Here is a 13,197-nt window from a genome sequence, read left to right on the forward strand (position 1 = left end):
ATTATAGAAATATTTTTAAAAAGAAAACTTTCTCCAAAATTTTTCATGCACACATGCAAACATTATTCTTAATGCAAACTCATTACCATAGAATCAGAACCAACTCACAGCTCACCCTCTATCAGGTTTCTGAGGCTGTAAATCTCACAGAAGGAGATTGTCTATCTTTCTCTGTCAGATTTATGACCTTTGAGTTAACAAGCTGGCTCCCTGTGGACTATAACAACCAGAGCTTGCTGAAACTTTACTTGTTGTTGTGCACTGTCAAGTCAGAAGTGACTGATCCTCCGGCTGACTTTCAGAGATGGTAAATTGTCCAGGAGTAGATTATCTATCTTTCTCCCATGGAGCAGCTGGTGGATTTGAACCAAGAGCCTTTGAGTTGGCAATGTAACTTCTTACCACTAAACCTCCAGAGCTCCCTTGAAACATTACTAGTGCCTAGAAATAGACAGTTGTCCTCTTTTCAGAAAACTATTTCTCAGCCCTCTTTTAACGGAGCAGAACTGCCTTGTCCATTCTGTGCAATTAATTCTGAGCAGCAGTGTTGTGTGTTGCTTCGAAGATATTTCTGGGCTGAAGCACAGAAGAGCAGTTTAGTACTCTAAGCACTTTCTTCTGCAGATGAAAACAGGGAAGACTCATGTTGAGATAACAAAATCAGAAGAGCCAGCTAGTCTGGATTGCTGAGTCACACCAGAGGAACACTGCCCTGGTACCAGGTCCCTCCTCTGCTGGAGCCAATCAGTTTTGTTTAAGTAAGAAATAAATCCTGAGACTGGAGTATTAATTTGTTGCTGCAGCATAGCTTAACTTGTTCCAGATAATACAAAACAGATCCTGGATTTTAACATATTGTATTCACTTAATTGGTTGTTGTTTATGGTTAAATAAAGCAAACAAAGAAGTAGTCACGTGGTGGTTGGTTGGTGATTTTTTTTCCTTTTTTCTTAACAGCTCTGTGGGTCTAGAATACTTGGTAGATTTGAGAATCTGGCTAATTCAGTACTATTTGCTACTCTGACTACAGGAGTAGATTTTAGTAGTGCATTGGACATGATTGCAATAGTGTCTTTCATTATGTTCCGTATCACACCATTGTAGCCTACTCATTTCAGAAGCTATAAGCCTTTACCAGCCCTTCAATCATTTTAAGATCTTTATGTAAATTCTTCTACATCTACAGTGGATGAACAAACATCTAGTTGTCTAGATTGTTCAGTTTGGTTTGAGTTTGGTTTGAGTGTTTGTGTGCACATTTCTGAAATTGTTTTATTTGTAAAAGAATGGTTGAAAAATAAATATATTCTGTTTTGCTGACCTTATGTCTGTATGTCTACTGGGTTATTAAATTGTCCAAATGTCTGAGTCACACAAAATAATTATTTTAAGATGATAATCTAAGTTTGCAGATATAAAGAATATGTGACAATATAAAATTGGTTTTCACACACACAAAAAAAGTTTTCACAAAATTGTGTCAGCAGAGTGGACTTGCCAGATGAATTGAGGGTCTCTGGCCCAGAGTCCGCCAGCATTTGGATTTGCCGGAATTATAAAATATTGAAATGTTTGGCCATGCCTGCAGGCTGACGGCTAGTGTGTTGTGAATTTCGGCCTGTTTTTAATTGTTTTGGTCAAACATTCTTCTAAGTTGTATAGCCCTGGTCTGTCCACTTGCTGGACAGAGGTAACTCATGGTTGCTATGAAGCTGAATGCTGTGACACTGATGTGTCAAATGCGATAAAATGGTTACTCTTGGTGGACAGTGTTTGGTGGAGCTCCCCAATTAAAACAAGCTTGAAAGCAGGAGTGGCATCTACTTCCAAAGTAGCTTGCCTCTGGAAAGCCTATGAACCTGGAGAAACGATGAAAGTTATACAGGTGTGCAGGTCTTTCGTTCATAGGGTAGCTATGAGTCATCTACAACTTGACGGCACAACAACAACAACAATCTAAGTTTGCAGATATAAAGAGTATGTGACAATATAAAATTTGTTATAATTTTTCATAAAATTGTGCTTAAAAGGTGGCTTTTATAATTCTTGTCCAGTATTTTGAGTAATTGTAATTTGACTGGCTTAAATTTTGTGTATTGGCTATATCTGTATTTAAAGGCATTCTTATATGCCTTTAATTGTAGCCAATATAATTACTACATACCTCATTTTATAAGGCTTTTATTAGAAAGGCCTAGTGAAAATTTTGCTTAGCCTTTGCCTCTAAATTAGGTTCTTTTATAGCATGATGTAAATTGTATTATGTTTTTAGTATTTGTTTTTCACATACATACTTTTCACCATGGTAAAATAAAATACATTCTCCCTTAATATTTAATTAAATGTTTTTAGGGGGAGATGGAATGATACTAATACATAGTTATAATAGAAAATACTTGCCCCCTCACCAGAAAAGTATAAGAAAGGAATACTTTTTAAAAATTTTAAAAGTGAAGATCACACACAATGTCACTCTCCAGATACGGAAGAACTGGAACACCTTTCCAGGTCCCCATGCCCACCACATAAATGTCGTGTCCTCCTTATTTTCATTGCCCATGCCATTCTTTTCTATTCACTGCTACAATCATCTTCATATTTGAACATCTATGTTGTAGTTGTTAGGTGTTGTCGAGTTGAGTATGGCTCACAGCAATCCTGTGAACAATGAATCTGAACGCTGTCCTGTCCTATTTAATCTTCACAATATCTGACATACTTAAGCCCATTGCAGCAGTTACTGTGTAAATAGATCTAGTTAAATATTTTACTTTTCTTCACCAACGCTCCACCTTTCTATGTATGACGTTCCTTTCCAAGTAATAGTCTCTTCTAGCAATATGCCCAAGTATGTGATTACAAGCTTTAGCATCTTTGCCTTCTGTCTGCACCTTCTCCAAGACTTATCTGTTTATTCCTGTGGCAGCCCATGGAATACTTAGCACTATTCTCCAACATTACAGCTCAAGGACATCAGTTATTCTTCTGTCATCTGTAGTCATTGTCCAGCTCTAGGATGCATAGCAAGTGATTTAAAAGAACATGGTTTGAGTCAGATACACCTTAGTCCTCAAGCTGACATCATTGCTCCTCAATAATTTAGAAAAATTCCTGATTGCAGACTTTCCTAGTCTTCTGATTTTCTGACTTCTAGTATCAAGGATGTTGATCATGGATCCAACTAAGATGAAGTTTCAAACCTTTTCTCCATATCTCATCCTGATCAGTCCAGTGTTGAGAATTTTTGTTTTCTTCATGTTAAGATGCAATCCATATTAAAGTCTCTAGTCTTTGATATTCTACAGTAAGCATTTTAATTCTGCCTCACTTTCAGCAAGCAAGGTTGTGTTATCTACACAATGTAGGTTGTTGATGAGTCTTTCTCTGATCCTGATGCCACATTCCTCTTCACAGAGTCCAGCTTCTCAAAGAATTTGCTCAGCATATAGACTGAATAGATATGGAGATAGGATACAACCCTGAAACACATCTTTCTTAGTTTAAAACCATGTAATGTTCCCTAGCTCAGTTCATACAACAGCTTCTAAGTGTAGATAGAGGTTTCACATGAGCCCACTTAAATGTTCTGGGATTCCTATTCTTCTCAATGCTAGCCATAATTTGTTATGATCCTCACAGTCAAATGTCTTTGCATAGTTGATGACACACAGATAGACATTTTTCTGGTATTTTTTTCTTTCAACCAAAATCCATCTGACATCAGTAATGATATCCCTGGCACCACAGACTCTTCAAAATCCAGCTTGAACTTTGAGCAGTTCTCTATATACTAGCTGTTTTTCACTTTCAGCAGTATTTTGCTTGCATGTGATATTAATTGCATTTTTTCCAATAATTTCCACATTCTGTTGGATCATCTTTCTTGGGAATGGGAACAAGTATGAATCTCCTCCAGGAGTGATAGATAATAGAGCTGCAGTAGAATGGTCCTTAGGGAGTTGTGTGCTCACCCAATGCCTCTCTGTTAGTACGAATACACCAACTGCTTTGCAGGGAAAAGGTGGACTTTCTCCTCCTGTGTGATTTACAGCCTCTCAAAACCCACTGAACAGTCAACTATGAGTTAGTTCCAACCCAATAGCAACGAGTTATTTGTAGTATAAGGAGTTCTGGTGGCACAATGAGTTAAGCACTGGGTTACTAACCAAAAAGTTGATGGTTTGAATTAAAAAACTTCAACCTGGGAGACAACTGAGTCAGTCTCCTTCTGCAAAGATTTACAACTCCAGAGACACTATGAGGTAATTCTACTGTTAACGTTTCTTCTTACTGTGAGTCAGAAGTCCCTCAATAGCTGTGGAGTATGCTGTGTGGTATAAACAGTTTTCTATTCTCTCTCTTTGCCTTTGAGTCTCACTCATAACTGACCTTGCAGTGAGTTTTCAGAGGCTTTAAATCACACAAGAGGATGTTTCCCACCTTTCTTCCAGAGAGTAGCTGGTGGATTTGAACTGCCATGGAGGCACTTCCTTGGGATAAGCAGTGTAATCCAGCATGAATGATGCCACCAGCACTCTCTACTGTAGAAATTAAATTCCAGCTCACTATTGTTCCGAATACTGCAATGAGTGTGCCTCCTGTACATCAGTTTAGCAGGAGAATAATAGTCCCCAAAGATATATGTGAGGTACTCTAAAACCTGTACATATATCACTTTATATAGAAAAGATTTTGCAGATGTAACTAATTATAAGGACCTTGAGATAGGGAGATTATCCAGGATTATCTGAGTGAGGCAAGATAACTCCAACCTAATCCCATGGGTTCTTAAGAGCTGAGACTCCATCGGGCCTGTGCTCAAAGAAAGAGCTTCACTAACCAAAATAAGGTTAGAGAGGAGCTACATTGCTGACTTGGCAAAAGAAAGATGAAGAATGCTCAAGTCAAAAAATGCAGGCAGCCTGTAAGAGCTGGAAAAGGCAAGAAAAAGAACCTAGAGGCTCCAGAAAGAAAAACGGCCTACTGACAACTTGGTTTCTACCTAGCTGAGTCCTGCTGGTCCAATGGATAAATGCTCAGCTGCTGACCGAAAAGGAAAATACAACCCAGTGTCTCCACAGGATAAAGCCCTGGCTGGCTTCTTCTGTAAACACCACCATCAATAAAATTCTCTCAGGCAATTCTACTCTGTCACTTGTAGTCACCATGGAAATTATTGTCTGGACTCATTTCTGTAACCAAGACAGTATTTTCCAATTACCAGTTCTTCCTCTTTGGTTCTAGCTTTTGCATTCTAAATTATTATTAGTGCAATTTTTTGTCCTTTCGGTCAATTTTTTGGTAGAAGTGACAAAATACTGAAGGACACACGTAAATATCACATGCAAGTAAAATCTTGCTGAAGATAATTCCAAGACAGCTAGAACAATGTATTAACAGGGAACTGCCAGAAATTTAAACTGGAATCAGAAGAGGCTGTGGAACAAGGGGCATCACTGCTGATGTTAAATGTATCTTGGCTGAAAACAAATACAAGAAGGACATTTAACTCTATTTGGTTGATTATACAAAGGTATGTGACTGTATAGATCATAACAAATTATGGCTAACATTAAGAAGAATAAGAATTCCAGAAAACTTAACTGGGTTCATGCAAAATCTCTATATAGACCAAGAAACAGTTCTGAACAAAGTAAGAGAATATTATATGGTTTAAAATCAGAAAAGATGTATGTCCAGGTTTTTTCTTTCTCCATACCTATTCAGTCTGTATGTTGTTGCGTATACCATCGAGGCACCTGCAACTAATAACAACCCTATGTACAACTGCTCTGAAGCCTTCCCTGTCCTGAGCCAGTCTCATTGACTCTGATACACCTATCCAATTTCCCCAGTTATTGTATCAATCCATTTCATTCAGGGTCTTCCTCTCCTACGCTGTCCCTCTACCCTTCTAAGCATGATGTCCTTCTCCAAGGAATGGTCTCTCCTGGCCACACGTCCAAAGTATGTGAGACAGAGCTTAAAAATCCTAGCCTCCAAGGAGAAACTGGGTTTCATCCTCTCCAAGACAGGCCTATTTGCTTTCTTGGCAGTCCATGGTATGTTCAAGATTCTTCTCCAACACTACAACTCAAAGACATCCATTCTTCTTCTGTCATCCTTAATCATTGTCCAGCTCTCTGATGCATAGCAAGTAATTGTGAAGACCATGGCCTGGATCAGTCGCACCTTAGTCTCTAGACCGACATCGTTTCTTCTCAGTACTCTGGAGAGGTCCCTGACAGCAGATTTGCCCAGTGCAATTCACTTTTTGCTGAACAGTAATTGTAGAGGGTAGAGTATATGAAGAAGAACGTGGCATCAAGTTTGGAGGAAGACTCAAAAACAATATGCATTATGCAGATGACACAATCTTCCTTGCAGAAATGAACGAAAACTGCAAGCACTTAAGACTCTCAACCAGGCAGACTGACACGGTGACTGCTGCAATGGGGTCTTGTGTGTCAGGAAGTGTGAGGACAGTGAAGGATAGAACTGTCTTGTGGAATGTTGGGGAGGAAGGGAGGGTCTCTGGCAGGGAGAGATCGCCTAAACTCCAGAGAAGTGTAAGCCTCCCAACGGCCTTTAATACGGGGAAGAGAAAGCTCCCCTGTGTTTTGCTGTTCCAGCTTGAGAAAGCTTGTCACCTGGGAAGTTGGCTGCTGCATCTGTTGAGCTTGGAGTGGTCCACACAAGGCTGAAGTTCTCCTAACCAATCCACATGTTCCACATCGGTAAGCCCAGCCTATCCTGTCTTCCTGTTTACCAGGATGTATATAAATACACTGCAGATGCCAATAAAATTGAGCTGGATTGACTCTCTGATCCTCTCCCGGAGTGGTGTATCTCCGTCATGCTTGCTCCCATCAGGCTGTTGTTGTAGGTTGCCGGCAAACAGACAGTGACAGAACTGGGTTCAGATCTTTTGTTCACAGGATTGCTATGACTAACACTCAACTTGGCAGCACCTAACAACAACAACACATGCCCAAAGTATGTGAGATGAAGCTTTGTCATCTTTGCCTCCAAGGAGCATTTAGGCTATACTTTCTACAAGACATATCTGTTGTTAGATACAATTGTTTACAGTTTTGTTTTTCTAGAGAAACAAAATGCAACAACACAACACAGTCACTTTAAGGACTAAGATACACACCTGACCCAAGCCATGATACATATTGTGAAAGTTGGACACTAAATCCTGCTGAAGGTTATCCAGAAATTACTAGAATAGTACATTGACAGAGTTGATCAGTGAAACATCAATGTCTTTGAATTCTGGTGTTGGTGAAAAAAAAAAAACTGAGTATACCATAGACTGTCAGGAAAAAAAATCTGTCTTGCAATAAGTACAGCCAGAACACTTCCTGGAAGTGACAGTGCTGCGACTCCGTCTCACCTACTTTGGATACGTTAGCAGGAGAGGTCCAACCCGAGAGAAGGATATCTTACTTGACAAATTACCGGTTCAATAAAAGAGAAGCAGACTCTCCACACGATGGCTGATGCCATGATGGTGGTAGAATTAGAACCAATTATTATCAAAAGATATATCTAAAGAGGTAAACATTTATGCTTGGAAGATAAAGCTATCAGAACTAAGAAGGCAATATCAACACACATAGAATTGGTGTTTTTGGTGCATGAGTGATGTCAAAAGTAGTGAACACTGTGGGCACATAAACGGCATCAGAGAACAGGAACTAGAATCAGAATCATTCACTAAACTTTGAACTCTCTGTGGCATCGTCTCATTGGCTAGACTTCAGCTCCGAGGCCCACCCAGAGAAGGTGGCCATAAATAGAGCTGCACTTCAACAACATGCTGCCTCCCTCCCTCCCTATTTGCTGTCTTTTAAAATAACTAAATAAATAAATAAATAAATACTCTTTTTTATTTTTTTTTAAAAATTATTCTTTTATGTGTACCATCAAATTGGATCTGACTGGTACAGGAAGGAGGAGACTGATCCTCCTTCTCCAGCAGAGTATCTGGTGGATTTGAACTGCCCTGTTTGCTTTCAAGGTCAGAGGTTTTTACTTTGGGTATGTAACTTTCTAATAAAGCTCTCTCTTATATTTTATCCTCATTTCAGCCTCCTTGTGAGTTTCTTTTTATCCCCATGCTTCCATAAAAGTGAAAGCCTACACTTTAATGCTCCATGCACTAACGTCTGCTATCCCAAGAAACCCTAAGATTGTTATACACTGTGCAACCTTGATACTTGGGTATTGTCCCCTCTGGGCTCTTCCACCTGGTACAATTCCTTTGCCAGTGCAAGAGGGTGAAATAGGTACTCACAGCACGGTAACAGTAGGCTCAAGCATTTGCAGCAATGATGAGGATGCCACCGACCTGGGCACTGTTTCCTTCTGTTCTACTAGCTGGAATTGACTCCACAGAATCTAACAACAATCTTCATGGAAGAAGACTCCCACATTTTTCCACCCTCAGGGAAGCTAACTGGGGTAAAACTATCAACTTGTGGAAAGCAACTAGCACTCAACCACTGTGCCACCAGGTCTCCTTTTGTCCTCCCTAGGGAAAAGCAGACTACAGATCATAATTTGCAAATCCCTATGTAAATAATGGTGCTTCTTCAGATTTAATGTACACATGTACTCTCCAAGGATCTGTTAAATGGAAATACAGATTCATTAAGTCTGTATGGGGACAGTTTCTGCATGTTTATCAAGCTCTCAGACACGAGAAATCACTGCTGCTGACTAGGGTGTGACTGTCAACTGTGCTGCTGAAAATCACTCATTCCCTCACACACTGTGTTCATGCCAGTGGGAAGGGGCGAGGGAGAGGAGGTCTCATCCCTTTCATTTAGGGAAACAACACAGACCCCACAAACCACTTCTGCTTATATACCACACAGCCAAATCTACAGGAGGCAAGGCTGAAAAGTGAAGTGTGTCCCCAGCCAAAATTTGAGTGTTTGCCTCTCTTCCTACCATAAATTTCACCTATTTGCCTGTCTCCTTGAGACTCTGCCACCCTTTCCATAATATTGGGTGAAGAGTTACTGCTTCTGCTTACTCAGCCTCCTCAAGGGCTTGTTGCTTACAGAAGACTAACTGTCCATTACCCTCACTGACTTCTCGCTCTTGACTCCGTCATCACTTCATATACAAACCCAGCCTTAAGAAGAAAAATAGCCTCCCTACCTTCATGTCACTCTCCATTCACCACCCTATTTTGCAGCTCCCCTTCACAGCTGACTTTCTTTGCTTCTAGGAAGCTCTGGTGGCCTATTGGATAAGTGTTGCACTGCCAACCCAAAGTCAGGTGGTTCAAATCCGCTAGCTGCTCAAGGAGAGAAAGATGAGCCATCTTTTTTTGTGTGGTCTACAGCTTCTCAAAACCAGTTAGAGGAGTAAAGGAAATAGGAAAGATCCAGCGTGAAAAACAAGGTGTGTGAACTTTGCTAGTAAACGAGTATAAAATAAAAATTTTATTTTAAATGAAAAATAAAAACTACCAAAAACAAAGCGAAACAACCAACCAATTGGAGGGTCAGTTATGAGTTGGTTCCAACTAGACAGCAATGATTTTTTTTAGTTGACCTCATCACTTATTTTTCCTCAATTCTTTCCAGGTGTGAGGGTCCGTCTCTACCACAACCCTGAAAGAGACCAAAGGACACCATAACACATTTGCCAAAACCGGCATTCACCAAGTCCTCTCACCTCCCTCGTCCCATGGCGGTGGGTCTGTCTTTCCCTCCACCTCTTGCTCTCCTGTCTCATCAGCAGGTCTGATCTCTGCTGCACCTCGAAGCAGAGCGCCTTGTCTGCTCCTTACCAGGCAGGCTCACTCACTCTCATTGCTTTAATTAGTGTCCTAAGGCTTTCCTGCCCAGACCTAATCCTCACAGAACTTTATACATGTGGGTGTTAGAGCCCAGTCAGTGCCTTCACCCCACGATGTAATGGGTCTTTAGCACCTATCAAAGGTGGAACTCTCATCCTCTGCCCTTCATCTTTGTAGTGTCATTACCATGACCCAGTTCTCAAAGGCCAAAAGACTTCTTCCTACCCCCTGAAGTGATTAGAGAATTGGGCTACTTACCAGAAGGTTGATGATTCAAATCTATCAGCCTCTGTGAGAGAAAGATGTGACAGACTGCTTCTGTAAAAACTTACGGCTTTGGGAGCTGTGGGGCAGCCCTGCAGCGTTGTTGGGTCTGAACCATTTTAACAGCAATGGGTGTTTTGTTTTTTTGGTTTTTTTGTTTGGTGTAGCTTCTTACCCCTCCTCACCATCTGGCTTGTTTATATATAGCAAATAATTTCTTTTCCAATCATCTCATCGTGATATAGTTAAAGGCAGTGTTACTATTATTTCTGCACTCCTAAAAATCCACCCTGTTTAGCTGTCAGTGTTTGAGGAAAACAGAAGTTTTCTCCGTTCAAACACTCCAGTGAGGGTGGGATGCCCGCCAGAGGCTTCTCACAGCACTTGAAGAAAAGCCCTCCTCTTCCTGATGGTCTAACCTCATGGGAGCTGGTCCCTCGTCTGCTTCCACTTCCTCACTAGGTTCCAGTCACCCTGGCCTCCTGCTTAAAGGCTGGGTGGCTGTTTCCTCTGCTGAAAAGCTTTGTCCGCTGATATTGGCGTGACTGGCTCCTTGTTGTCATTCAGTTTGTCAAAGATTGATTGAATTGTATCCCTCACAAAGTTAATGTTGAGTCTCTACTTGTTACCTGTAAATATGACCCTGTTTGGGGATCATTTTCTTTGGTTATGAGAACTTGCCAGAGTACAGTGCGTCCTAATCCTAATCCTGTTTGTCACTCATTCTCACCGCTGTTCAATCAGTTCTGACTCATAGCTGATCCTTCAGTGGGTTTCTGAGGCTGTAAATCAAAAGGGAGGAGGCCAACAATCGTTCCCCTGAGAAGCTGCTGGTGGATGGGAGCCACCAGCCATGCAGCCTTTGTGTTAGCAGTGAAACCTGCTGTGGATTATGCCACCAGAACACTCAATCTCCTTTCAGAGTAGTATCTTACAGACACAGTGACATACACAGGGTTAAGCTAGAAGATCCATCTACAAGCAGCAAAAGATGGGCAATCATCAGAAATTGGAAGAGAGGCCCAGAGAAGGAATTGGCAGAGTGACAACCCTGATTTAGACTTCCTGTCTCCAGAATACTAATAAATTTCTATTCTGTAAAGTCATACGTGGAGCCCTGATGGAGCAGGAAAACCAGAAGTTAGTTTCAATCACTGAAAAAGTCTTTACAGAGCATTGATACAGCAGAGAACACAAGGGTCACGACCCACTGCCTTATCCCTTAACATTCCAGATGGCACAGAAAAGCAACGTGTGAGTAAACAGCAGTGATAAAGCACTCGGCTCCTAAACACAAGGTCGCCGCTTTGGACCCACTAGACTCTCACCAAAGAACTCTGGTGGTTTACTGGTAAGGAGCTAAACTATCAACCCAAAGGCACTAGGTTTGAATCCACCAGATGCTCCAGGGGAGAAAAGGCAAATCTCCTCCCAATTTACTGCCTCTGAAAACCTACTGGGCCTACTGGGCTGTCAGCTATGGGACGGTTCCAACTCCATACTACATAGTAACAAGACGGTCTACAGGGGTAAGATTACAGCTTTGCAAACTCTACACAGCAATTCTACCCTTACCTACTGGGTTGTTTTAAGTTGGAGTCTTTTCCTTTTTTTTTTTTAAACACATATTTGCTTATTTTCTGTGTTGCCTACAACGTAAGGGTCAGGATAATTCCTTGCTTGTTATAATCTCTATTCTGTACCCATAGCACTTGACAAGTCTTAGCTTGGTAAACAACGATTTTCTTAGTCATTGAAACTAACTTTTGGTTTTCCTGTAACTCACTGGTTTCAGCAAGAAGTCAATATTCCTGGTAAGGCCAACATCTGCACTTTTCTGTGTTTCTGGGCAGTTAAGGATTAATTTTACTCTGTGCAAGCCTGCCTTTGTCACTGAATCTGGGGAAATGCCCTACGAATAATCAGGGCTCTTGTTTGGGAACTTGCCAGACACACCATGGCTAGGGAGTGGGGATTACTTAGCCTCAGGAGACAGGATTTATCCTATCACAAAGGACAGAAAGAGAGCGACAGCTATCTGTTGTGGAATGGAGATGGGGCTCTCCCTAGAGATGTAACAGTGTTAAAACTAGGAAGCCTCTCAAACCTTGTTTGAGGGTCCTGATTTAAATTCTCTTAAATTTGCTGCAGAAGGTCAAAGACGACAGTCTTGAACATGGATTGAAACAACATCAAGAAAACAGATTCTCACCACTGGACCAATTGACAGCACTATGATAGATGGAGAAGGGACTGAGATTGTTCACAATTTCAGCTTGCTTTGTTCCACAATCAATTCTCTTCACACCAGCAGTCAGGAAGTCAAAAGACAAAGTGCATTAGGAAAATCTGCTTTCGGGGACCTCTGTAGAGCACTGAAGAGCAATGATGTCAGTTTTGGGACTAGAGGTGACTTGATCCAGGTCTTCGTAATTTATTGCTGTACATCATAGAGCTGGACAATGATTGAAGATGACAGAAGAATAATCAATGCCTTTGAGTTCTGGTGCTGGAGAAGAGTACTGAAGTATTGAATATACCATAGATCGCTAAGAAAACAAATAGGTCTGTCTTGTGAAGGATGAAACCAAGTTGTTCCTTGGAGGCAAGAATTTTGAGGCTTGGTCTAAAATACTTTCGGCATGCTGCCAGGAGGGACCAGTCCTTGGAGAAAGCCATTATGCTTGAAAGAGTGGAGGGACAGCACAGGAAAGGAAGCCCAGGGATGAGATGTAGTGCCACAGTAACTGGGGTAGTTAGAGTGTGATGCTGGCTCAGGATAGGGCAGGGTTCAGAGCTACTGTGCAGAGGGTTGCTATGAGTTGTATTTGACTTGATTGCACATAACAACTGTAACACAAACAACAGTTCCATGAGTTCTGGGAGCCATTAAATTGAATTAAATAAACCCAAGGACATTGTTCTTGTAACCTGTGAGGTGCCTGGGCCCTGATGGCTAGGGGCACAGTGTGTGGCTTGGGCAACTGTTATGTTGTTGCTGTTATGTGCCGTTGAGTCACTTGCAACTCATAGTGACCCTATGTACAACAGCCCTAAACTCCGCTCTGTCCTGTGCCAATCGCACTGTCTCTGACACTCCCATCCCAATT

This window comes from Elephantulus edwardii, unplaced genomic scaffold, assembly GCF_000299155.1.
Source record: "Elephantulus edwardii isolate Elephantulus edwardi_28Jun2011 unplaced genomic scaffold, EleEdw1.0 scaffold00034, whole genome shotgun sequence".
Taxonomy (NCBI): domain Eukaryota; kingdom Metazoa; phylum Chordata; class Mammalia; order Macroscelidea; family Macroscelididae; genus Elephantulus; species Elephantulus edwardii.